Source organism: Macrobrachium rosenbergii, unplaced genomic scaffold (genome assembly GCF_040412425.1).
Source record: "Macrobrachium rosenbergii isolate ZJJX-2024 unplaced genomic scaffold, ASM4041242v1 282, whole genome shotgun sequence".
Taxonomy (NCBI): domain Eukaryota; kingdom Metazoa; phylum Arthropoda; class Malacostraca; order Decapoda; family Palaemonidae; genus Macrobrachium; species Macrobrachium rosenbergii.
Window position 1 is genome coordinate 1,932,788 of NW_027100730.1, and position 26,124 is coordinate 1,958,911.

At 47.2% G+C, this 26,124-nt stretch overlaps 1 protein-coding gene and 1 long non-coding RNA gene across 2 annotated transcripts in view; one reads left to right on the forward strand and one right to left on the reverse strand.

Annotated features, from left to right (window-relative positions):
- LOC136838228 (zinc finger protein 271-like) overlaps window positions 1–26,124 on the forward strand; it is a 526,618-nt gene that overhangs the window by 374,199 nt on the left and 126,295 nt on the right. The window lies entirely within an intron of this gene.
- LOC136838239 (uncharacterized) lies at window positions 57–24,611 on the reverse strand. Its single transcript, XR_010852914.1, has 2 exons — window positions 24,497–24,611; window positions 57–353 (listed from the first exon to the last, which is right to left on the reverse strand). It is a non-coding gene; the product is annotated as an uncharacterized lncRNA (long non-coding RNA).

The window sequence follows — 26,124 nt, forward strand, 5'->3', positions numbered from 1 at the left end:
TGTCCTCCCTGTTCTGTAATGACAAATGTGATTATCAATTAAACAACTTTTATATCACAAAATTGTTTACAAGTGATTATCAAATAAATCTGCTTTAAATTAAGTACTATATCTTGAAGGACTACAACCAGATTTCATTGCTGATGTATGAATCTAATATTCAGAACTGATTTTACTTCTTATTCTTCATGTAATTTTTAAAGTAGAAGTACAATAATTCACCGTTGCCTTACACTTCAAGAGCTGCTATTAGTAACGTTACATGTAGCACCATTAAACACACATGCATTCCCAAAATCTTGATGCTGCTCAAAACGGACGACGAAGGAAGGAAGGTTCTTCTGAGGGAGAATCTGAAATCAAAGAATGCAACACAGAGTTAGGAAAGATAATGCCAGAACTGAAGCAAAATAATAACTAAAATTTAATTCAGGTTCCCATAAAGGTCTCGGGCCAATTAATAAGGTGTGCATTTGACAGTTCAGTACTATCCAAATATTAATACAATCTAACCAAATGTTGTCCATTCCAGACACAGCATCAGAACATTCCTGAGGCAACAACAGATTAACAGTTACTATTGACTCCCACTCTCTCACATCAATAACATCACAGTATTACTTATGAACATCTTATTACCAAATCAAAGGCCAAGAATAGAAAATGCAAGAGACCAGCACAAGAATTTTGTGGGCTAACAGCAGGAAGGGTATACAGTAAAATAATATTTTCATGATGATAAAATTAAGTTTCATATACACTTACCAAGTAATTACATACCTAATGGTTTCACTCGCGCGGCAACCCAAATTCAAAAACTAGCGGTAGCACTTCAATTTAGTGAGGGTGACCAGCCCCACCCACTAATGGGGATACTAGGAACGACTTCATAGAGAACCTCATTCTGGTTGTGCCATTGTGTCCATCATAGGGGAGGAGGGCAGGCTCTGATTCTGTAATTACTTGGTAACTATATATGAAACTCAATTTTATCATGAAAATAACATTTTCATATAAGTAACTTACCCAGTAATTACATAGCTGAATCCCACCTTGAATGAGGGTAGGATGCATGGACGTATTCTACTACAAAACACTGAGTCAAGGTAATGACTTTGAAATAGAAAAGTTGCTGGCATTGAAACAATGCTTGTCGTTTCCTTACCTGGTAAGAGAGCAACTGCAGGATAATACTGCCTCTGGTTGGTGCTCACCTTAACCTGCAGTGGCGTGGTGGTAAAGCAAGGGGGCGCTTCTACTTGAGTGGGAGCTTTGCAGCAAAGGATATGACCGATGGCTAGCAAAGCATGAAGTGGTGCTCTTGCCCTGGGCGCAGTGCCAATACAAAAAACAAGCAGACAACGCTGTCACCTACACTGAAATGCAAACCACAACCCATCCACTAAGAGTGGTGGGTGCTCCAGGTACAATGGAACCCCCAGCTACCCAAAACTCGACATCTTACTACAAGGTGAAGAGATAGAAGGAGAAATTCCTGTGCTTCCTTCAGCGATACCATGCCAGTTACTAACACAGTAATGGCACCAAGGTAATGCAAATTTTCAAACACTGTTTCAACTTTCATTTAACCCTTAGTGGACGGATTGAGCTTCAGGGTGAAGAAAAATGGGTTTGGGGAGGTGGACGGATTGCGCTTTAGTGTGAAGCAGAATTACGCACCACTGTTATGGTAATAATGATTCAAAACAAAGGTGCCAATACTTCTATATGCTATAAATTCACTAATGGCAACTTTTATACAGACGTGAGTGTGAGGCCAATATCAGTAATGCTTATGACTTCAAGGGGGAAGGTACTGCATCTCTCTCTCTCACACGAGTCTTTTTGTAAATTTGCTTGTAAATTGATTTTTGTTTTTTTCTTTTATGATAGTATGTCGGTTGTAAATATAATTTTACAAAGAAAATTGCAAGGAAATATTAGAAAAAGCACGTAAAAGTAAAAAAAAAAGTTACAGAATCTTTCTTCTCGTAAATTTACGTGAATATTTTACAACAAACATGCAAAAATTTGTTACTGCTTTTATTTCTTATCTGTTTTGATATTGTGTGAGCAGTAATAATAATAATTTTACAAAATCCAATAAACTTATTAGAAAAAACATATATGTTGGTAAAATTTATGATTGTCTTGTAAATGAGGCCCCACAAGGGGTTGTGAATATGATATTTTTATAATAAAATAAGGTTTGTTCATACTTACCTGGCAGATATATATATAGCTGTATTCTCCGAAGGGACCGACAGAAATTCAAAAACTTACGGCACACGCAGTTGGGCCAGGTGGTTAGTACCCATTCCCGCCGCTGGGAGGCGGGTATCAGGAACCATTCCCATTTTCTATTCAGATTTTCTAGAATCTAGAACTACTGTCTCCTGAGGGGAGGAGGGTGGGTACTATGATTATATATATCTGCCAGGTAAGTATGAACAAACTTTATTTTATTATAAAAATATCATTTTGTTCATGACACTTACCTGACAGATATATATATAGCTGAATCCCACCATTGGAGGTGGGAAGAGACAGAATAGGATTTAGGAAACAAAACATATGTAGGCGATTGACGCCTTTGGTTCCTTACCTGTTAGCATTGCTGACTTCGTGATTACTGTCACCCAAGTCTGCTTCTGCTTTACTAGAGACTCCAGCGAGGTAGGGACCTATAAAGCTGGTGAAATCTAGATGATCTGTCAACGGGGGCGAGACCACAATGTGACTAGACCATATGACCTTACTGTGAGGGCAAGCGACAAACGAAACAACCACCTGACCAAGCCTAGTTACGTCATGAATTCACAACATAAACTAAGGACTGGGACGACCACCACTGGTGGAGACCCAACAACCATAAAAAAACAACACCACTAAATATTTAAAAACACACCAAAAACAAAACTAAAGGAGAGGATGAGAGTCGCTTTCTGCCCCCAAAATCGTATTTGCGGAAACGTAAGGCCCTAGCGCACAGCAATTCTCGTGGGGACGCGTCTCTACTTCAGTAAGATAATGCGAAGCAAAGACAGAACTGCTTCGCCAAAAAGTGGCACCCAGAATGTCATTGAGAGACAGGTTTTTCTGGAAAGCCACTGAGGTAGCAATGGCTCTCACTTCGTGAGCCTTGACTTTCAAAGGTCTCAAATCCTCGTCTTGAACACTGGAATGGGCGTCTATGATGGTGCTTCTTAAAAAGAACGCCAGAGCATTCTTAGAGAGAGGTATATCAGGCCTCTTAACCGAGCACCATAGATTGTTAGAAGGACCTCTACAATTCTGGGTCCTCTGTAAGTAAAATTTCAGAGCCCTGACAGGGCACAGGGTTCTCTCCGGTTCTTGTCCAGTGATGTCCATCAAGCCCTTAATTTCGAAGGACCTGGGCCAAGGGGAAGACGGGTTTTCATTCTTTGCAAGAAACATAGGGCTCAGAGAGCAGACAGCATCAAGGCCTCTAAAACCTATAATCTTGCTGATCGCCTGAAGTTCACTAACTCTCTTCGCCGTCGCCAGAGCAGTTAGGAAAATAGTTTTCTTGGTTACGTCCTTGAAGGAAGCAGAACGTAAAGGTTCAAATCTTTTAGACATAAGGAATTTTAGAACAACATCTAAATTCCACGAAGGTAACTTAGGGAGGGCTACCTTAGAAGTCTCAAAAGACCTTAGGAGGTCATGAAGGTCTTTGTTGTCCGATAAGTCAAGGCCTCTATGCCTGAAGACCGCTGACAGCATGCTTCTGTAGCCTTTGATGGTAGGGACTGCCAGCTTTAAATCCTTTCTCAAATAAAAAAGAAAGTCTGCTATCTGGGACACAGAGGTTGTGGTAGAGGAAATTCCCTTCAGTTTGCGCCACTTCCTAAAAATGACCCACTTCGACTGGTACATTGCACTGGAGGAGGCTCTCCTGGCGTTGGCGATCGCCTTAGCCACTGGTCTACAAAAACCCCTCGCTCTGAGCAACTTTTCGATAGTCTGAATGCAGTCAGACTCAGAGCGGGAAGGCTTTTGTGGTACCTCTCGAAGTGGGGTTGTTTGAGAAGATCTGTTCTCATGGGAAGCGTTCTTGGAAAATCCACTAAGAATGTCATGATCTCTGTGAACCACTCTGCTGAAGGCCAAAAGGGGGCGATTAAGTCATTCTCGCCCCTTCTGAGGCTACAAACTTCCTGATAACTTCCCCCAGAATCTTGAATGGGGGAAAGGCATACAGGTCCAGACCCTTCCAGTCCCAAAGAAAGGCATCTACTGCTATTGCCCTGGGTCGAGCACGGGAGAGCAGTAAAGAGGCAGCCTTGTGGTCCTTGACGTTGCAAAGAGGTCCACCAGGGACGTCCCCAAAGCTTCCAAAGCTCCTGACACACTTCTGCGTGCAGAGTCCACTCTGTTGGAAGAAGTTGACGCTGCCGACTGAGAAGGTCTGCGCGTACATTCTCGACCCCTGCTACAAACGCGCGTGAGAATTGTAACTTGACGAGAATATGCCCACAGCAGGATCTCTTTTGCAATCAGGAACAGGGACCGAGAATGAGTACCTCCTTGTTTTTTGAGGTACGCCAGGGCTGTGGTGTTGTCCGAGTTGATTTGAACCACTCGGCCTGCAACTTGATCTTCGAAGAACTGAAGAGCTAAGAGAATCGCTCCCAGTTCTTTTAGATTGATGTGCCAGGACACCTGTTCCCCCTTCCAGGTGCCTGACACTTCCTCCCCCCAAGTGTTGCTCCCCATCCCGACGTGGACGCGTCGGAAAACAACACTAGGTTGGGGTTCTGAAGAGAGAGAGAGACCCCTTCTGCCAATTTTACGGGATCGAGCCACCACCGTAGATGGTCCTTGACAGAGAGAGAGATCTTGAGAGACTCCTCTAGATCCTCCTTGTTCTTCCAGTTGTCCGCAAGGAAAAACTGGAGGGGTCTGAGATGCAACCTCCCCAGGGAAACAAACTTCTCTAGCGATGAAATGGTCCCCAGCAGACTCATCCATTCCCTCACCGAGCATGTTTCTTTCCCCAGGAAGGCCAAAACTTTTTCGAAGCAGTGCTGCTGACGTTCCTGGGATGGAAAAGCTCGAAAAGCCACTGAATCCATCTGAATCCCCAGGTAAACAATGGACTGAGAAGGGATCAGATGTGGCTTCTCTAAATTCACAAGAAGTCCCAGGGACTTCGTCAGCTCCAATGTTGAATGTAAGTCCTCCAGACACCTTTCTTTCGAAGAAGCTCGTATGAGCCAGTCGTCCAGATAGAGCGAGATCCTTATGCCCGCAAGGTGAAGCCACCGGGCAACGTTCCTCATCAGGACTGTGAAAACCATAGGAGCTGTACTCAGTCCGAAACAGAGAGCTCTGAACTGGTACACTCGTCCCCCCAGGACAAACCTCAAAAACTTTCTCGACCGAGGATGAATGGGGACATGAAAATAGGCGTCCTGGAGATCCAGAGAGACCATCCAATCGCCTGGTCGCAGTGCATTTATAACAGACTGAGACGTCTCCATTTTGAACTTCTCCTTGATGACAAAATGGTTCAGTCTGCTGACGTCCAGGACTGGTCTCCACCCCTGACTGTTTTGGAACCAAGAAGAGACGATTGTAGAAAACCTGGAGACTCCAAATCCAGGACTCGCTCTATGGCTTTCTTCTCGAGCATTTGTTCCAGCAGATCTAAAAAGAATCTGTTGCTTCTCTGGGCGGTAAGAGGGCGACAGATCCCTGGGAGTTGAGGAGGGGGTTTCGAGAGACGGGATCCTGTAACCTTTCTCGATTACACTGAGGACCAGGAATCCGCCCCTCTTACTCTCCAGGCTTCCGAAAACAAGAGAAGCCTGGCTCCTACTGGTGTCTGGAGGTTTGGAGAGTCATTTCTTGCCCCTTGGATTAGAAGGGGCTCCGCCTCTGGAGAGGCCTCTTCCTCGAGAAAAGGATCTTGAGGAGGAAGATTTGCCACGAAAGGGCTTCTGTCTCTTGGAGGGCTAGTCCCTGCGGAAGACGACGTGACGGGACATTAGGACGTCTGGAAGACTGAGCAAGGAGGTCCTGAGTAGCCTTCTCCTTAAGGCTGAGGTGAGATCCTTGACTAGCGGCTGGGGAAGAGATGGCTAGACAGAGGGGCAAAAAGCAATTCAGCCCTCTGAACAGGAGAAACTGACTTCAAGCAAAATTGCAGTACAAAAAGAGGGTTGTACCAAAATGAGAAGCCAGTTCATCAGCACCATCTCTGACGGCCTTGTCCATGCAAGACAGCACACTGGACAGCTCCCCAGAGAGATAGAGTCTGGACTCCGAGTCCTCAAGTCCAAGGCCCCAAGCACCAATCTAAAAGTTGAAGACCTCCATAGTCCTGAAAAGGCCTTTAAGATGGTGGTCAGTCTCAGAAAGCGTCCAGGTCACCTTAGCTGAAGAAAGGAGAGCCCTCCTCGAAGCATCGACGAGACTCGCAAAATCACCTTGGGAAGAAGAAGGGACCCTGGAGCCAATTTCTTCTCCCGTCTCGTACCAAATCCCAGCTTTCCCGCACAATCTAGACGGGGGTAGAGCAAAGGAAGATTTGCCTTGAGATTTCCTATCTTCCATCCAAGAGTTAACTTTCTTGAAGGCTTTTCTAGTAGCGAGCGAAGTCTTCATCTGCAGGAAGCCGGGCGATTTCCTCACCTTCGAAGAAGCTAACTGCGAAGGGGGGGATAGAGGAGCAGAAGGCTGAAATTTATCAGGAAATAATTCCTTCAGCATACTGGCCAAAACCTGATAGTCGGAAAAAGACGACAAAGGGGGCTGTTCCTGCTCTGCAGAGTCCGACTCCTGAGACAAACCTCCCTCTTCGACGGGAGCGACAGGAGAGCCTTCCGGGATTTGAGGAAGACTAAGACCTTTAGATCCGATTCGGCAAAGAGACCTCTTCTTGTGGGAAGAAAGCAGAAAAAGAAGAACACCCGGAGCGCCCCGCACAGAAGCGTCCTGCCGAGCGCCCTGCCTCGTCCAAGCTGCCGCGGCCCTGACGAGCGTCCTGCAGAGAGTCTAGACGGGATGGGAGAGAAGCGTCCTGGTGAGCGTCCTGCCGAACGTCCTGAAAAGCGTGATGAGAAGCAAGACGAAGCGTCTGGGAGCGCCCTGCCGAACATCTTGCCGCGAATCCGACGAGCAGCTAGCTGAGCTGCAAGAGGGGCGTCCTGAGCAGCCAAAGAAAAGTCAGGAACCACAGCCTGAGGAGCGAGTCACGATGAGGCAAGGAAAGCTGATGATCCGACGAACGATGAGGGCGACTAGGATAACCGCAGGAGAGAGAGACGAACGAAGAGCAGGAGAGGGAGACCTCTTAGACCTCTTAACTGGCAGCGTCAAATCTTTGCGGCGCTCCCAGACGAGGTTCAGACTCCTTTGCAGCGAGAAGGGAAGCCAACTGCCGCTGCATGCCCTGGAGAAGACGCTCAAGGAGAAGAAGCCCTCTCAGGAGAAGGGCTGCTCTTATGAGAAGAAGAGGGGGAAGGAGACGTCCTCCTCCTTCTACCATGGGCGACGACAGCTCTCTTCTTGGGGCGGCTGGGACGCTCAAAAACGTCCTCCTCAGAAGAAGTCCTGGTCCTCTTCTGCGGCGGCAACTCGTGCAACCAGTCAGGTGAAGAAACAAGCGCACGGGAAAGAGGAGGAGAAGCGTCCCTAAGTGGCATGGCTCCTCTTGAAAGAAACGAGAGTCCACCCGAGAACACGACCCCCTTGCGTGGAGAGGGCGCCTCGGAGGACGAAGCAATCCCAAAGACTCCGTGCGCGAGCACGATCCTTGGCAGCCTGGGAAACGTCAACATGGCCTGCCGAAGGGACAGATCAGGTTAATACCTTGACTTCACCAGCAGACACACTCCTGGAGGAAGACCTCCTGATCTGAGTCACGCCTAACTTGCGTCACGGAAGAGTCGTAAGCCTTCCAATCAGAATCAGGCAAAGACTCACACTCCTTGCAGCGATCATCCAACAAACAGACATGCCCCCTACAACTCATGCATACTGTGTGAGGGTCTACCGAAGCTTTCGGTAGCCTCACCTTACACTCCTTCACAACACACACCCTGAAACTAGCAGAACTAGAACCAGACATCTTGTTCAAGAAAAGCCAAAACCAAAATCAAAACAGTCCACAGAAGCGTATGCCTATCCACAAATCCAAAGTCAAAAAACCAAAAGACAATCAGAATACTCAGTGGAAAAGTTTTTTGAAATCCAACGGCAGAGGTATTGACAACAGGTGTTGACAATGCAACGGCGACAGAGAAAATCTGAATAGAAAATGGGAATGGTTCCTGATACCCGCCTCCCAATGCGGGAATGGGTACTAACCACCTGGCCCAACTCGTGTGCCGTAAGTTTTGAATTTCTGTCGGTCCCTTTCGGAGAATACAGCTATATATATATATCTGTCAGGTAAGTGTCATGAACAAAAGTCATTTTCAACTTCTCGTGGAAGGTAGGGAAAATTGTTTAGAATTTTTTTATTTATACAATGTGAATGTACGTGTCATTCTCCTTCCATTGATGTGATTTTTTTTTTATTTTGCCGACCTCAAAGTTTCCCTGGTCTGGGGTGCTGCACCTTGATAAATTATGCCGTCCTTAAGGGTTAAATAATGAGATTTGAAGATTGATTACACTTCCAGTAGGTCGACTGCAGAATGGAAGTAAAAGACACATTGTGCCTGAAAGCCAATTAGGAGAGGCTGCTCTGATGTCCATAGCTTTCACTTAAAAAGTAGGCAAAATGTTCTCCTGAATCTGATAAGAGTGTCTCAGAAATTAAGTCCATTTAGGATGAAGGCCAATGCGTTCTTAGTCAGGGGGTGTAACAGGTTCTTGCCAGAACACCAGCGGTTATGGATTATGGATCTTCAGGTCCTGCTCAGGTAATACCTGGAAGTTCTAACTGGGCAGAGAGCTCTCTTCTTCCTCAGAGCTACGGATGTCCGTTAAATTCCTAAGGTAGAAAGAATGGATCCAGGGCTTGGATGGGTCCTCATTCTTGGCTAAAAATACAAGGGTAAACGAGCAAACTGCATCTCCTTGTTAAAAAAAAAACTTCTCTGAATCAATGGCTTGGATCTCACTAACACATTTCAGCAGAAGCCAAAGGTTTTTCAGAGAAGAGGAACGTAGGGGTTCAAAAGAGGGACCTGTCAGCCACTTCATCACTACGTCCAGGTTCCAGGAGACTGGATCTTCCTTCCTTGCTTGGACGTGTCGAAGGACTTGACAACGTCTTTAAGATTTAGGCATTACAGAAGATCTAGGTCTGTGTTTAAACACTGAGTTAAACATAGTTCGATACCCCTTAATGGTGGAGGATGAGAGATTCTAGATCTCCTCAGATCAAAGGAGAAAATTCGCAATTGGGTCACCAATGCCTCAGAAGAGTAGTACAGTAGTAGTGTCTCAGACACCAAGTTCAGAAAATTGCCAACTTTAGTCTTGAAAAGCCTTTTTATTCTGACAAGCTTCCAGAAAGTCTGAAGTCTGTCCAGGCAAGAGCGGACCACCCTTGGTGGTATCTCTTATTGGAGATGGAGCTTGGAGAGTCCACCAGCAACCGTAGCAGGTTCGGGAACCATTCTTACATTGGCCAGAAAGGGGCTATGAGGGTAATTGTAACATTATGATGAGCCTGAAAAGTTAAGTATACCTTAGTTTAACCAGACCACTGACCTGATTGACAGCTCTCCTAGGGCTGGCCCGAAGGATTAGATTTATTGTACGTGGCTAAGAACCAATTGGTTACCTAGCAACAGGACCTACAGCTTATTGTGGAATCCGAACCACATTATAGTGAGAAATGAATTTCTATCACCAGAAATAAATTCCTCTTAATCTTCACTGGCTGGTCGGAGATTCCAACTCGCGGCCAGCAGTGTGCTAACTGAGAACGGAACCCACTCGCCCAACGAGTTACGGTGATGAAACTTGTTAGCGCTTCCTCAACCATGTTGAAGGGTGTAAAGGCAAAGAGGCCAAAGTTGGACTGATCTTGCAGCATGGAGTCTGTTGCCCATGACAGAGGGTCTGGGGCTGGAGAACAAACGAGAGGGAGGTCGAAGGTTCCTCGTGGAGGCAAACAGGTCCAAAGTCGGTCTGCCTCATAGATTCCACAGACCTCCACAGACCAGTGGATCTAAGGTCCACCCAGTGGGAAGAACCTGCTCTCAGTTCGTCTGCCAGAACTTTTAGTTTCCTTGAATAAACTGAGTGACTAAAAAAACTTGATTTTGATCTGCCCACAGTAGAAGTTCTCTTGCTGTTTGGTGGAGAAGAAATGTGACAGAACTTCCTTGCTAAAGTATATACGTTAGGGCTGTGGTCTTGTCTAAATGGACTACCACAGCCTAGTTGTGAACTAGGGTCGACAAGCACCGAGGTATTAAGTCGCTTTCAGCTCTCTGACATGGAAGAGAAGGTTCCGTTCTTCCAGGGACCACGTTCCGGAAACTTCCTGGTTCCCCATCCAGGCTCCCCAACCTAGATCCAAGGCATTGAGTATAAGTCTAGGTCTGGGCTCAGAGAATGAAGGCTTCCCTTTCAAAAGCCTATTAACGGACAGCCACCATGGGAAAAATGAATGTTTCCAGCCGTGTTTTCCTGTTCCAGTTGGTCTTGTGTTCAAAACTTTCAAGCACTTTTCCTTCGAAGAGAATCGTCCTAAAGAAGTCAGTTGTCTAGGTACAGACTGATGTTAAAGCCTCAAAAATGAACTCAAACGCAAGAGGAACGAGGACTCGAGTGAAGACCTGAAGTGCCGTAGAGAGGCCGAAGCAGAGATCCCCGAACTGGAAGACCCTGTCCCACAAGACGGACCTGGGAAACTTTTGGAGTGACTGGACGGGGACAGAAGTATGCTTCCTGCATATCCAAGGTTCCCAAAAAGACAGCATGCCTCACCATAGTGGCACCTGGGTCAGGTATTTCAGAGGAGAAAAACTAGACTTTCTTGTGCAAGGGAGACAACAGGAAGACGCTTAGGGATCTCTCAGTCGAGCAGTCTCTTTGTGAATTTTCAGAAGAAAAGTGAACACCACGTTCCGTCCCGATCACTCAAACCCAAGGCCAGGCTCGCCTACCAATACATCCCCACCTGGAATGTATCTGGATAATTGAGCTGCCGAGTGCACTATAGAACACTCAAGTACCTGCAAATGTCGAAACATGAAACGGGAAAACAATTCCCTCGTTGGTCCACAAATGTCACTACTGTGGTTTTGTTGTTTAACGAGGCATAGTCTTACAGGTGTGCCCCTATTCCTCAATCGGTGAATCCAGATGTAGACACACAATGTAATAGGATTATCAAGCATATTCCCTGGTTCCTTCAATCACTTAATCTAGCCTAACTCTTTCCTCATAAGAAGAGGAAAGGACAGCAGAATGGAATCACACCTCCATTCTCCACCATGGGGAAGCTTCTGCAAGATGACAGGATACCGAGATGATTAGCTCAAGCTGGGCTGGCATTTCCTGAATCTGGGAGCACAGAGAGGAGGATGGAAGTTTGCTGAAAATAATTGCCGAGACCTAAGGAATCAGATACTTCTCCTGAAGGAATCCATTTCCAGGTCTTGGCAATGTTGCTGCCAGCAACAGAGACTCGATAAGTATCATTTCATGCAGGCATCTGCAGTAGGAGAACTTCTTCCTGGTCAATACTTCTTTCTCTCTTCCCTTCTTCCCTCCTCCCTTATGGAAAAGAGGGTGGAAAGAGACACAGATACGCGCACTTTCCTAGAAGGGAAGAAGAGGGCTATGTGTTCCACAATCTTCTTCCGAAGCCTGGGACTTCTTAGGAGTTGAGGGGGGCTGGCTTGAACTCAGGGTAGAGTCGAGATGACTAAGACCCAAAGGTCTTGGCCATTGTCCAAAGGACAAGGCAGTGCCCTGGTACGAACATTGATTACCACAGTATCTGGCAAATCTCTGAAAGAGAAAGGCAGAACCAAGTAAAGGTGCATTTCTAAAGGTAGAGCCAACTCGGGACTTACGAAACTGGAAACCTGAATTGGGACAAAAGTCCTTCTTAGTACCAGAATTGCCCACAGAATTGCACTTGGCAAGACCCTCCGAGGCAAGAAGAATTTGTACTCTGTCGAGGCAGGGGAGAAGCTTGGTGTCTCGACTGAATGAACTTCTTGTCCAGAGAAAAGAATTCATCTGGTCAAGAACGCTCTCGTAAGCAAGGACCGCGGCGGTCCCCGAAACTCTCAGCCCCTCGGGAACTGCAAGGGTTGCGAGTGAAGATTATTCATTGGGGGAAAGTCGGTACTGTCAGGGATCCTAATGCTGATGAATCAGGCGCGAAGTTCTCAGAAAAGAAGGGCAATTCAACTTGAAGAGGAAGCCCCTTAACACTTCCAGTTAGCGTGAAACTCCTGTATCTCTCCTTGGAGGAGACCTTCACAGATCCCAAGAAACCCTCCTCAGCTACCTGGTTGTAGTAGTGAGACAATCAGGGGACCGACACTCAAAGCATGCCAGGCTGCTGAACTCCAAAAACAAAGGTCGGAGATCTCTCTGGCCCTGCTTCACTCTCTCGGAACAACCGAGAGGAAAAGAGAACAGGTGAGGAGAAAGAGTACCTAACCTGTCCTATTTCAGTAAGATGAAGACAGCAGGAGAGGCAGACCGTGAGCAATAATCAACCTCATCAGATTACTGCCACACTGGGAAGTTGCTTTGTGTTTGTGGCAAAGTGCTTTCCTGGGAAGTGCAGAAAGTTCACTCAAACAGAGCCGAGAACCCGATTGAAAACCATAGTTTCACGAGCCTGACCGCACATGAACTGAGCTGATCACACAAATTTCAGATGTCCAGACTGGGTGGTATGCAGTGGACTGGTAGCAGGCAGGGTGACGAACCCCAGGGTCTGGGTGAGGGAGCAGTTATTTCGATGAAATAGAGACAGGAACTGGAAAGGGTGCCCTGGTTTCCACCGTGAACTAGCACTAGTTTCCAGAACTCTAAATGCCTTCGGGCCGAGGCCCCTTGAGAAGGTTCAAAGGGGAATTCTGTGTCTGCTATCTGCATGTCGAACCCTAGGTTCAAGACACAAAGGATGAAACGGAGACCCAAGCAACTTAACGGCTGACATGAAGAATTCAGACAGATCTCGGCACCCAGACACCTGGGTCTCGGCACCCAGACACCTGGGTGTCTCAGTCTCTCTTCCTGTGCCTCTCATCAGGAGAGAGAAGACTGATTCAGCAGAATTCGAGCGGCCCACAAGACTCCCAAAAATCAGGAGCAGCTGCTTTCAGTTTCCTAAGAAATCGAAAAGAGCCAGGCACAGAACCAGTCTTGGACGCAGCCTTCTAAGACTGGCAACAAGGGCATGGCCTCTTGAGGCCCCGCTCTTGCTGCCCCAGAACCTGAGACCCAAAAGGAGAATGCAAATCGGTGGGCAGGAACAGCCAATGAGAGAAACTTGTCTCCCAAGAGAGAGTCCCTTAAAAGTCCCACAGGACTCCCAAAGGGCTTCCCTGCTTCTTCTGGTATTTGAACCAATAGAAAGGACACCAGACTGGGAACCCAATTGGGCACTGGTAAGCACTAAGGGAGCAATTGTGGTGCTGGCAGGAAGAGCTGAGACACTTGGGTGCCTCGGCCATTTCTCTCGCGCTGCTCCCGAACTGGGCCAGGGAAAGTACTCTCCAGACCAGATAGGGATACTCGAAATTCCACAGAATCTCAAGCACTCGGAGGGGCTCGCAAACGAGCACTTGAAGCAGCCCCTGTTTTAGAGGTGGAACCTCTAAGACTGGGAACAGGATCACAAACCGAGGTCTGCGCACCTGCAGCTCCCAAAACACAAAAACCAGTGGTATGCGAATGTTTCCTAACCCGAAGGTCGGGAAGAGCCAACGAGAGACCCACTGCCTCCTCAGAAGAAGGCAGTCCCTAACCGTCCAAGGGCATCAAGGGGAAAGAAGCAGCCTTCCTCTCCTTCGGCCAACAGAGGTCTGTCCGGTTCATGGGACCCCCTCAAACCTCGGGAGAGGAAGGGAAGAGGCAGCAGAAGATGAAATCGAAGATAAGTTGAAAAGACAGGCGGCTACTTTCACAGGTCGACTTCCTTCACCTTCACTCTGACATCTTCTACAGGATGGTGGACATCGTAACCTCCAGGACAGCTAGGCAGGAACACAACGGAAGCAGCCCAGGACACCACCACCAGGAGAAGGAGCAGGCACGATCAGGACATTGATGCAGGAGCTACGGATGTGGTTCGGAAGGGGAGCTAGCTACGGCCAGGAGCGTCACTTCCAACTTCCTTCAAAACCAGGCAAGAAACCTCCAGGGACAGCAGGCAAAGTCAGAAGTGGCCCAGTACACCACCACCAGGAGAAGCAGCAGGCACGATCAGGACAGCCGATGCAGGAGCTATGGAAGCGGTTCAGAAGGCAGGAGCTACAGCAATGACCAGCAACGTCACACGAAAGTCACCAGCAGCGACAGGAAAGGCGGCTGCGGCAGGAGAATAGGAAGCGCCGCCCACAGACTGTTGTTGAGTTAACAGGAGCATAACACAGGAAACAGCAGGAGCAGATGGACTACGGATACGCCAGAGGCAGTGCCACAGCACACATAAAGGCCAGCAATGACAGCGATCGATCCACACTGGCGGGAACAGAGTTGGAACGATCCCAACCTGGAACTATGCCATTCCAACCAAGTACTGTGGTCGATCCCGAAGCAACACTGAATGAACGTCAGGACTCTTTCATGCAAGATATCCCCCGAGATATCCAGCCAACTACTGCTGTGCCTGCGATGCTCACTGTCAACCTGAAAGAAAAAGCAAAGATGATTAGTAGAGGGAGACTCCTCTCACTACAAGGGGAACTACTCTCTGCAGTGAGAGGAGGCCCCTCAGAAGAGGTCGCCTGACCGCCCATGGCCACCCCTCGTGGTCTTTGCAGACAAAATCGAAGAGGGCTTGAAAGGAGTGAAAGGTGATTCGAACCAACAGGGAGAGAGAAGGAAGGAGAGGAGGCCACCAAGGGCGCCATGGAAGCGGAACTTGCCAACGACGCCCACAACCTCCCCCCCTGCAACTCTAAAGCGCAGGTGGCGAAAACAACACTCAGTACATGTAGGAAGGAAGTAGTCATGCTCTTGTACACGGCGGGCTGGAGCCCAAGAAGGGAAGCAAACTTTTACGTCCCGATCAATGTACAGGAAAACAACTTCACTATCTAAATACGCCACAGGGGAATGACAGCTTATGCAAGGCTATCACAAACAGTGGCCTTGTATTAATAAGTATCAAACACATGTATTATATATACACAAATACAGAAAGATTCCACAGTGATAATAAAGAGCTTAATGACAGTCAAGCAAAGAGGTCCGAAAACACCTCTGCAACATGATAAAAAAAGCAAACTGGAATGTTTAGTCATCCGGGCAGGCTGGGCAGGTATTCAGGATGCCTACCTGGCAGCAGTTACTGCCTAATCACCTTGTTCAAGAGTTTAGGCTATTGCAGGTCGTGTCCAGCAGCTCTAAGTTAATTCCTAATGTAAAGGACTGACGGTTTGTATACCGTGTTGGAACAACTAGTGCTTCTCGGACACTCCTATTGGAAACATTATAAACCTATCATTCAAATCAGTGGTGGAAACCTAGTCTTGATTATTCAAATTTCCAGTAGGAATTGATGATACAAAAACATTCTCTAGTGATTGTTGGATGTGTTCCAAGGAAAAGAGAAACATTGTGAAATAACAATTTTTAAAGTAAATTGTATTTTTCCTAACTATACAAACCCGAGGTCCTTTACATTAGGGATTACTTTCAGGCGTAGGCTGGAAACGGCCGTTAAACTCTTGAGCAAGGTGGTTAGGCAGTAACTACCTCCAGGTAGGCGGGGATACCCGCCTGCCCGCATGTAAACATTCCAGTTTGCCTTTCGGTCCAGGTTCAGATTGAGGGGTGGCATGAGGTGGGCATAAAGTGTAAAGGACCTCAGGTTTGTATAGTTAGGAAAAATACAATTTACTTTAAAAATTGTTATTTGTTCCGACACAATATACAAACCCTCGGTCCTTTACATTAGGAAGACTCACTAGTTGGAGGAGGAATCTGACTGAGTCTCTCTGAACTGACTGGAGTTTCACACACCTTGGTTACTCCCTTCCTGGTCGAAAGAGCAAGGTGGAAAACCGTGCCTCTGACATATTGATTGGAGTGTAGGAACTGCAAGATTAAATGTCAGATACTGGACCTTTTTGCATGAGTGAGGAAACGTAACTTCATGCGAAATAGGCTGGAAGGATCTGAAGTCGGATGGCAGTAAGGAAAATACGAGATAGGGTTTCTTATTGCCAGTCTCTCCTTCCTCCCCTTGCAAGAGGAAGGAGCGGAATTGCTCCTATGATTCTAGAAGAAAAATAGAACAGGTGCTCGATGTGTAGTCTTATCTGCATCAGTGCCAGTTCCAGCAGCTATTGGTTCAAGTCCTATTCTCATCCCTAAGGAGGAGAAGTTGGAGGACGGGAAGGAGGAGGAAGAGAGGCCAGTCACTCTCGGAATCCTTCTCACATCAGAAGCAACGCCTTAGGCGAGATGCTACTGTCCTCTTGAAGGAGCTGGGTAAGACAACACAACTTGTTGAGCAGCCACCACAGACCCAAGGAAAAAGGGTTCCAAGGGCCTGTGGGAAAGACCGAAGGAAGAAGACAAGAGTGTGGTCTATGAGACCACGTCTTCCTTCCAGACCGACAGAAACTTCTGGAATGCCAGGGATGGACCAAGCCATAGACTTCGTGAGCTCTCGGGTGAAAGGTACCAGTATCGTCGTCGTCAGCTGCCAAGTACCTCCTTGATCGCTTCATTAAAGTCAGGAGGAAGATGTGTCCTTAGACACTTCTTCCTTGGGAGAGACAGTACTAGCAAAAACGTTGACGACATCCAGGTTAGGAATGTCAAGCCTTTCGGAAAGTACCACAGCTCCCAATAGGACAAAGTAACGAATGATCTGGATCATCGACACCAAGTCCAAGGAGGAGGGGAACAAGAAGGACTCGAACCCGACAGTCGATGCCAATGGATTGGGGTCCACCTACGACATCCGAGAAGGAGTCGAGGTATGATCCCCATCCCTATTCTTCCATCTTCTACGCCAAGGCCAGGGTAAGATGAGAAATGGTCCTAAGAGGGCATATCTCTATCCAACGACTCTTGTAGGGCGGGTGCAGAGCACGGACAGGAACCCTAAACGAGAGTCGCATGCCACCCAGGAAACAGTTCCCTGGGACAGCATGACTGAAGAAGCTTCTCGTCCGTAGCTAACTCTCGACTGAGGAGACGAAGGCTACTTCAGATAGAAGACTAGGTCGCAAGGGCCTACATTCTTCACAAATGAAAGGGAGAGAAGCAACCCTCGGCAGAGAAGACGAGGAAGTCCAGACTTGACAAGCAGCTCTGACCCGAGAAGAAGTTCCGACGACAACACCACCAGTGAAGACGGATCCAGTCCCTCAGACAGTGTTGCAGAGGACTTCAAGGGATATCCAGCTATATCCGTTGCTGCTCGGCGAGAAAGCCTGTGCTTGCAAGGAAATCTGGAAAGTCTCCCAGTCCTGAACACACAGGGATGTACTGCCTCAAGAACCGCTTCTTGTGTAGCTGCACAGGAGGATGGGTCAAGTGGAATTCTTCTCGATGCCTCGGCAATCAGGTCGGATGAAGGCAAAGTCTTCAAGTATTTGTCTGCAACTCGGGGTGAGCAATGTTTGTGAACCCCTAGCAAAACGGACAAATACGGAGGGAAAAAACGTCGATATCGAGTTTTCACCAAAAGACAGCATGCCTCAACAGAGCGGCCCCTGGTCTGGTATGAAGGAGTGAGAAAACACTACCGACTTGTGTGCAGGGAGGCACCAGAAGGACGGTAGGGATTTCTCAGTCGAGCAGTCTCTGCATGAATCTTCGTGAAGAAAGAGTGAGCAGCATGTTCCGTCCCGATCACTCAAACCCGAGGCCAGGTTTGCCTACCAATACATCCCCACCAGGAATGCATCTGGTTAATTGAGCTGTCGAGTGTGCAACAGAACAACACTCGAGTACCTGCAAATGTCGAGATGAAACAGGAGGAAAAAACGATTGCCTCTTGTTTGTCGACAAATGCCACTACTGTGGTTTTGTTGTTCAACGAAACCAGTGAGTGCCATAAAACCCATCCTGAATTCTCGGATGGCCAAAAGGCTGCCCTGAGCCCAGGACGGTGATGAGAAGGTACTAATCGTCTCGGTCACACAAATTCAAGACAAGGTCTTACCAGTGTGCGCCTATTCCTCAATCTGTGAATCCGTAAGTAGACACAAGATGTGAGGGGAATATGCAAGCATATTCGAAGGTTCCTTCAATCAAGCATTAGCCTAACTCTTTCCTCATACATCGAAGAGGAAAGAACGGACGGAAAGGAAGCAGACTTCCATTTCTCCACCATGGGGAAGCTTCTGCAAGATGACAGGGTACTGAGGCAATTAGCTCTAGCCGGCTGGCATTTCCCGAATCGGGAGCACGGGAGAGGTGGCGGGATGGAAGTTCGATGGAAAGAATTGCCGAGACCTAAGGGAAATAGATACTTCTCCTGAAGGAATCCATTCCCAGGTCTTGGCAATGTCGCTGCCAGTTCCAGAGACTCGATAAGTATCATTTCGTCCAGGCATCAGCAGTTGCAATCTTCTTCTGAAGCCTAGGACTTCTTAGCTAAGGAGTTGAGGGGGGCTGGCTTGAACTCAAGGTCGAGTTGAGATGACTAAGACCCAAAGTTCTTGGCCATTGTCCAAAGGACAAGTCAGTGACCTGGTGGGAACCTTGATTACCGGGGTATCTGGCAAATCTCTGAAAGAGAAAGGCAGAACCAAGTAAGGGTTCGTTCCCAAGAGTCGAGCCAACTCGGGACTTACGAAACTGGAGATCCGAATTGGGACAAAGTCCTTCTTCTTAGCACCAGAATTGCCCAAAAAACTGCAGTCGGCAAGACCCTCCGAGGCAAGAAGAATTCATATTCTGTCGAGGCAGGGGTGGAAGCTTGGTGTCTCGACCTGAATTAACTCCTTCGAAGAAAAGAATTCATCAGGTCGAGAACACTCTCGGAAGCCAGGACCGCGGCAGTCCACGACACTCTCGGTCCCTCGGGAACTGCAAGGGTTGCGAGTGATGAAGGTTATTCATTGGGGGAGCCGCGGTCCTGTCCCGGGGATCCTCGCACCGACGAATCGGCGCGAACTTCTCCGAGAACATGGGGGAGATCATAATTTGAAGAGGAAGACCCTCGCTGTTTCCGATACGTGAAACTCCTGTACCTCTCCCCTTGGAGGGAGGCCTTGACAGATCCCATGAAACCCTCCTCGGCTACCTGGTTATAATACGAGAGAATCGGGGGACCGATACCCAAAGCACGCCAGGCAGCCGAACTCCGAAAGAAAATTTCATCGGAGCTCTCTCTGTCCGTCTCGCTCCTCTCGGAACAACCGAGAGGAGAAGAGAACAGGTGAGGAGAAAAGAGTATCCCTACCTGTCCTGCCAGTAAGATAAGCAGGAGAGGCGGACCATGAGCGATAATCAACCGAAGGAGATTACTGCTACACGGGGAAAGAAGAGCACTTGTGCCATGGCAAAGCGCTTTCCTGGGAAGAGCAAAAAGTTCACTTGAACATAGCCGAGGACCCGAATCGGAAAAAACCGAGTAGGGCCGAGCCGAGCCGATCACGCGAACGCGATCCAGCTGGTTGGTATGCGGCAGACTGGGAGGCAGGCGGGGCGAGCTGAGCCGAGCCGAGCTAGTCTGGCAGGCGAGTCAAGTCGAGTCAAGCCGAGCCAGTCTCGTCGAGCCGAGCCAGTCTCGTAAGTGCGACCAGGGGCGAGCCGAGCCAATTGTGCGCGAACACAATCGTAACTGGGCAGGATGGACTCGTCTGCTGTGAACAACTGCTAGTTTCCAGAACTCTAAACTCCTTCGAGGCCGAGGCCCCTCGAGAAGAAGGTTCAAAGGGGAATTCTGTGTCTGCTATCTTGCATGCTCGAACCCTAAAGTTTGAGACACAAGAATGAAGCCCACCCGAGCAACCGAAGCAGCTGGCAGGCAGTATTGAGACAGACACCTGGCGTCTCGGCACCCAGACACCTGGGCGTCTCGGCAACCAGACACCTGGGTGTCTCGGCACTTTCTCTCGTCTCTGTGCTCTCACTAAGAGTTTTGTTGTATGATTCATAGAATTAGGAGCTACCCACGAGACTTCCATTGAAAATCAGAACCATGGAGCAGCTGCTTTGTTTCCTAATAGATCGAAAGAGCATTCAGGGCATCAGAACCAGTCTTAGATGCAGACTTCCAAGACTGGCAAAATGCCAACGAAGGCGTGGCCTTGAGAGGCCATGCTCAGGTAGTTTACACTGCCAAATGCTTTCCTCCCCTAAACGAAAACAGGAGCAAGATCCAATTCACAGGAGAATGCGAGGTGTCGGTTGAGTGGTTTGTTTAAAGCTGAATTGGCTGTCAAGAAAAGAGCCAACGAGAGAAACTTGTCTCCGGAAGAGAGTCAGTCCCTTAGAAGTCCCTTGCAGGACTCCCAAAGTGAATCTCTTCCTGCTTCTTCTGATGTTTGAACCGACAGGATCGAGACACCAGGTTGGGAACCCGAATAAAGCTGAAGCACTGGCAAACACTAGGGGAGCGCTGATCGGTTTGGCAGGAAGAGGAAATGAGAGACCTGGGTGCCTCGGCCCTTTCTCTCGCACTGCTCCCGAACTGGGCCCAGGAAAATCTCTCCAGACCAGATCGGGATACTCAGATATTCCATAGAATCTCGAGCAGTTTGAAGCGGCCTGCCTCATTAGCAGTGCAAAGTGTCCTTCCCTCGGGCTACCATTTTGCGAAACATTTCTCGTGAAAGCAGATCCCCATCTTAGAGGCGGAACCTCTAAGACTCCGGGAACGGATATATTCGAATAAACTGAGGTTTCTGGCGTCAATTCTCGTTCTGTGCCTTTGAAACACAAAACCCACTAGCTACGCCAATCAATTTCCCTAACCCGAAAGGTCGGGAAGAGCCAACTTCTAGAGACCCACTGCCTCCTCGGAAGGAGGCAGTCCCTAGACGCCCAAGGGCATCAAGGGGAAGAAGCAGCATTCCTCTCCTTAGGCCGACAGAGGTCTGTCCAATTCTCTGATGGACCACCTTGGACCTCGGGAGAGGAAGGGAAGACGCTGCAGAAGACGAAATCGAAGATAAGATGAAGAAGACCTGGGGCTACTTCCACACTGGGCGGCTTCCTTCACCTCCACTCCGACATCATCTACAGGATGGTGGACACGAAACATCGTAACCTCCAGGGTAGGCTCTTGTCCGGCTATGCCAATCAGTTTCCTAACCCAGGAACCACTGCCTTCAATGGACAGCCATCCTTCAGGAGGAGGTCTGTCCGATTCAGGCAATTCAGGCAGGAGCACTGCAAGATGCCAGGACAGGACCACTTCCTTCACCTTCACGCCGCAGGATGGTGGACATCAACTATCGTAACCTCAGGGCAGCTGGCAGGATGGAAGCGGCCCAGGACCACCAGGAGAAGCGGCAATGATCAGGACAGCCGATGCAGGAGCTACGGCAGCGGTTTGGAAGGCAGGAGCTACTGCAACGGCCAGGAACATCACCTCAACAGGGCGACTTCCTTACATCTTCACGCCGACATCTTCTACAGGATGGCGGACATCATAACCTCTGGGGCAACTGGCAGGAACGCACGGAAGCGGCCCCGGGCACGATCACTAAGAGAAGAAGCGGGCACGATCAGGACATCCAATGCAGGAGCTACGTTAGTGGTTCGGAAGGCAGGAGCTACTGCAACGGACAGAATGTCATTTGAAAGTCACCAGCAGCGATCAGGGCGGCTGCAGCAGGAGACCAGGAAGACCAGCCCAGAGACTGTCGTCGAGTTGACAAGAGCATAATACAGGGAACAGCAGGAGCAGATGGACCACAGATACGCAGGAAGCATTGCAACAGCATACATGAAAACCAGCAATGACAGCGATCGATCTACATCGGTGGGAACAGAGTCAGAGCGATCCCGACGTGGAAATATGTCATCTAATCAGGTATTGTGGTCGATCCCGAAGCAACACTGAATGAATGTCGGGACTGCTTCATGCGAGATATTCTTTGATATATCCAGCCAACTACTGCTGTGTCTGCGATGCTCACTGTCAACCTGAAAGAAAAGCAAAGATGATTAGTAGAGGGAGGCTCCTCCCGCTACAAGGGGAACTGCCCTACGCAGCGGGAGGAGGTACTCTAGACGAGGTTGCCTGATCGCTCCACCCCGTCTTCGCCCGATGGGTGAGTGAAGAGGGCGAAGGAGAGAGATCTACTAAAGGGGGGAAGGAAGAACCCACGGGAAGAGAAAAATGGACGGACGGGAGGCCACCAAGGGCGCCGTGGAAGCGGAACTTATCGATGACGCCCACAACCCCCGACTCGGCCTGCAATTCTCTAAGCGCAGGCGGAGAGCAACACTCAGCATAAGTAGGAAGAAATTAGTGATGCCCCTTATACACGGAGGGCGGAAGCCCAAGAAGGGAACTAACTCTTACGTCCCGATGGATGTAGGGGAGTGAAGATATTGCGTCCCAAACTATATCTCCAAAAGTACAGGGGCGCCTTCAGTATTTACGTAAAGGGCTGCTGGAAGAGAAGCATTACCACTTGGTTACGCTACTCCAGTTATGCCCTTGGCCGTCAAACCCAAGACACAGGCAGGGAATGACGGCTTATACAAGGTTATCACAAATCGTGGGTTTGTATTAACAAATATCAAACACCCGTATATATAAAAAAAAATTCAGAAAGATCCCACCGGGATAATAAGAGCTTAACGACAGTCAGGCAGAGAGAACGAAAACACGTCAGCAACGCATGACGGCTGAAAGCAAACTGGAATGTTTACATCCGGGCAGGCGGGGATGGTAGTTACTACCTAACCACCTTGCTCAAGAGTTTAACGGCCGTTTCCAGCCTACGCCTGAAAGTAATCCCTAATGTAAAGGACCGAGGGTTTGTATATTGTGTCGGAACAATACAGTATTATCCACGGCCTGAAGGAAGCCAGTGTTTACCATGGAAGTAAAGAAAACAGTATCAGCGTCTATGGGTACAAATATTTTGCAGATTTAACACAGGAAATGGGTAGTTTGTTTGCACAAGTGACTCAGAGGTAATTCCAAGCCGTAGTTCCACGGTGAACTAGACTATGGCAATTGACGTTTTCCTATGCTATTTTACTTGCTATGCAAGAATTTAAAGTAATATTTTGTCGGCCGGCTGTAACCAAACTGTAATTGACCTTTGAAGACTACATGACATGGTAGATCTAAGCTGGCATTCAGCGGCGAGCCCCCCACCCCCCTCCATAGCTAATATGGCAAAACTGTAACCAGTAAACACGCCTACGGTACGTTAGGTTGGTGTCTTTATGGTGTTTACTGGTTACAATTTTACCATATTAGCTATGGAGGGGGGGTTGGGGGGGGTGGGGGGCTCACTGTGGAATGCTGGCTTAGATCTACCTTAAATTCTTGTAAAGCAAGTAAAATAACACAGGAAAACATCAATTGCCATAGTCTAGCTCACTGCGGAACTACGGCTTAGAAATACCGACTCGGCAAATATCGAGACGGCGTCACTCGTCCACTTTCAAGGTTTTAGGTGAAAGTTTCGAGAGCGTCATGGCCGGTAAGTGAGCAACGGGGAAGGCTAAATCTTAACGAGATTGTTTAATCGGAAATATTCCATCATTTCGTAACTGAGGAGAAAACATCACTCTGAGAGGAACGTAGAGGTCTCGGCGTGTTGCGCGGAGGGGGCACAAGTCCCACTGATGCTGATGGGGGGCGTTCAAATGCATTTTCGGCAGGTGTTCAAACAACGGCTCACGCATTCGTAGAACCTTTCCAGAACGAAAAGATGTCGGCTTCGTTTGCGAGTGTTCTCCCCCACCAAAGACCCCCAAATCCCAAAATCCCCCCCAACCTCGTTGGACGGAGACGGGAGGTGAATAATAAGCAGCTGACCGACAAACCCAACAACTCCTCCATCAGCGGCACAAAGAAAAGAGGATCGTGAAACTCCATTTCCGAGGCAACAAAGAGTCGGTGAGGTCTTGCTTGCAACTCCCGGCGAAGACGCTCACTTCATTTAACCTCATTTAACTCAAAAACAGACATTTAACCTAATTCCCAACTTACTAAATGAACTTCAATCACTGACTTAACCTTCTGCATTGCTTAAGTCACGGAAATAACGGAATTCAGGCTGTAAATGACGGAAGTGACGACGGCGATCGTGTTCTTAGGCGCCTCGAGACCGAGAATGCCCAACCTCATTTAACCCTATTTTTCAACTTAAAACCTCAAATTTAACCCAAATTTTAACCACCAATTCAACCTCAGTCATTGATTTACCTCGGTTGTCCTTCAATTCGCTCATTCGGTCGATATTTCCGGTCGAAATTGATTGATTTCTGCGAAAGATTCGTTGCCGCCAACAGTTCATAAGACAGCCATTTGTTTACATCGTGTCGGCCACTTTCCGCCCAAGGTGATTAGGTTGTTTATTAAAGTCATTTTTGGGGTTATAAACTAATTTTTAACAATCTAAATTACTAAAAATTTTAATAAAAATTATTTGGATATATTATTTCAATATAAAATTGAGTTATTGTACTTAAAAATTTAATTAACGCATTTTTAAGAGTTTACAAATTTTCTACCGTACCTAATACGTTAGAGTATGGGTAAAAGTGTATCGCTAATATAGTAGCTTACTTTACTTATTTAAGGATTAATAATTATGTATTTTAACATATTAAGTTGATTAAATGTAATAGATATAATTCAACTATATTTTTTTTATTGTAAATCGAGTTACCTGACTGATAGATATCATCAATAAGGCATTCTTGGAAATCTCTTATTTTAGGTAATTATGGATTAAAATTACGTATTTTAACATGTAACATTAAAAAAGTAATAAACATTATATACATATATCATTTTAGTATGAAATCTAGTTACTTTACTGCAAAATATAATTAATAAAGCATTCTTGCCGGATATCTACTTTCGACCATACCTGTTATGCCATGGTAACGATAAATGCCCCTCGAAGAAATAGCGAATTTGTAATACATCTTGCATTACCTTTGGTGGGTTGTTAAAACTCTTCGAGAACTGTCTTGGTTTTATTATCTAGAATTATCAATTAAAGAATGTGATGGACAGTGCTATTTCCACACGGTGTGCGGATTATTTTCCTGTTCTATCTCCTAGACTTATAGACAGGACGTCAAAAATGTAGCCATAAAAAAAGGAGAGTAGCGTTTCTTATTTGATAAACTAGAACAATATATTTGAATTAAAATAACTCTGTTTTTCATTATTCCTTTGTACATGTACAAATTTCATCAAATTTATAAACTTATTTCAATCTCCATTTTGTTTTAGTCGTAAGCGTAATTTAGTATTGTTTCTCAATGAACACCCTGGTCCAATATTGCCTCCAGCGGCGAAAATGTGATCATAAGGACAAGTGGACTGTATGCTTCTTCATGTTGTCACTTGGTCAAAAACATAGACAAAACTTATGCTGAATCGCTAAAGACAAAAAAAGTGCTTCTGATCAAATCTACAAACGAAGAGAGCACAGCAGCAAATGATAAGCGACAAATTACGAGTCAAATAACGGCCCCAGTTGAACAGGTTAAAAAACAAGCGATGGACACTTATTTGTAAGATTTCCAGACAGGAAAAACTTTCAAAAGGCAAAAAATGGAGATTCAGAATATCAACAATATATCAGTAAATGAGAAGGGTAAACTTAGACCAAAAATAAAAGTAGTCTATGTCCCGAAGGATGAAGATGACACTGTCGATAACACTAAAGAAAAATCCATGGATAGGCAGCCTCGTTTCTGAAAATGACGACCTGAAAATTGTAAAGGAAATGATACCCAAAGATGACAAATATAAACACTATATATCATCAAATCCACACCACAAATACGAAAGGCTATGTATGACAGAGGTGACAA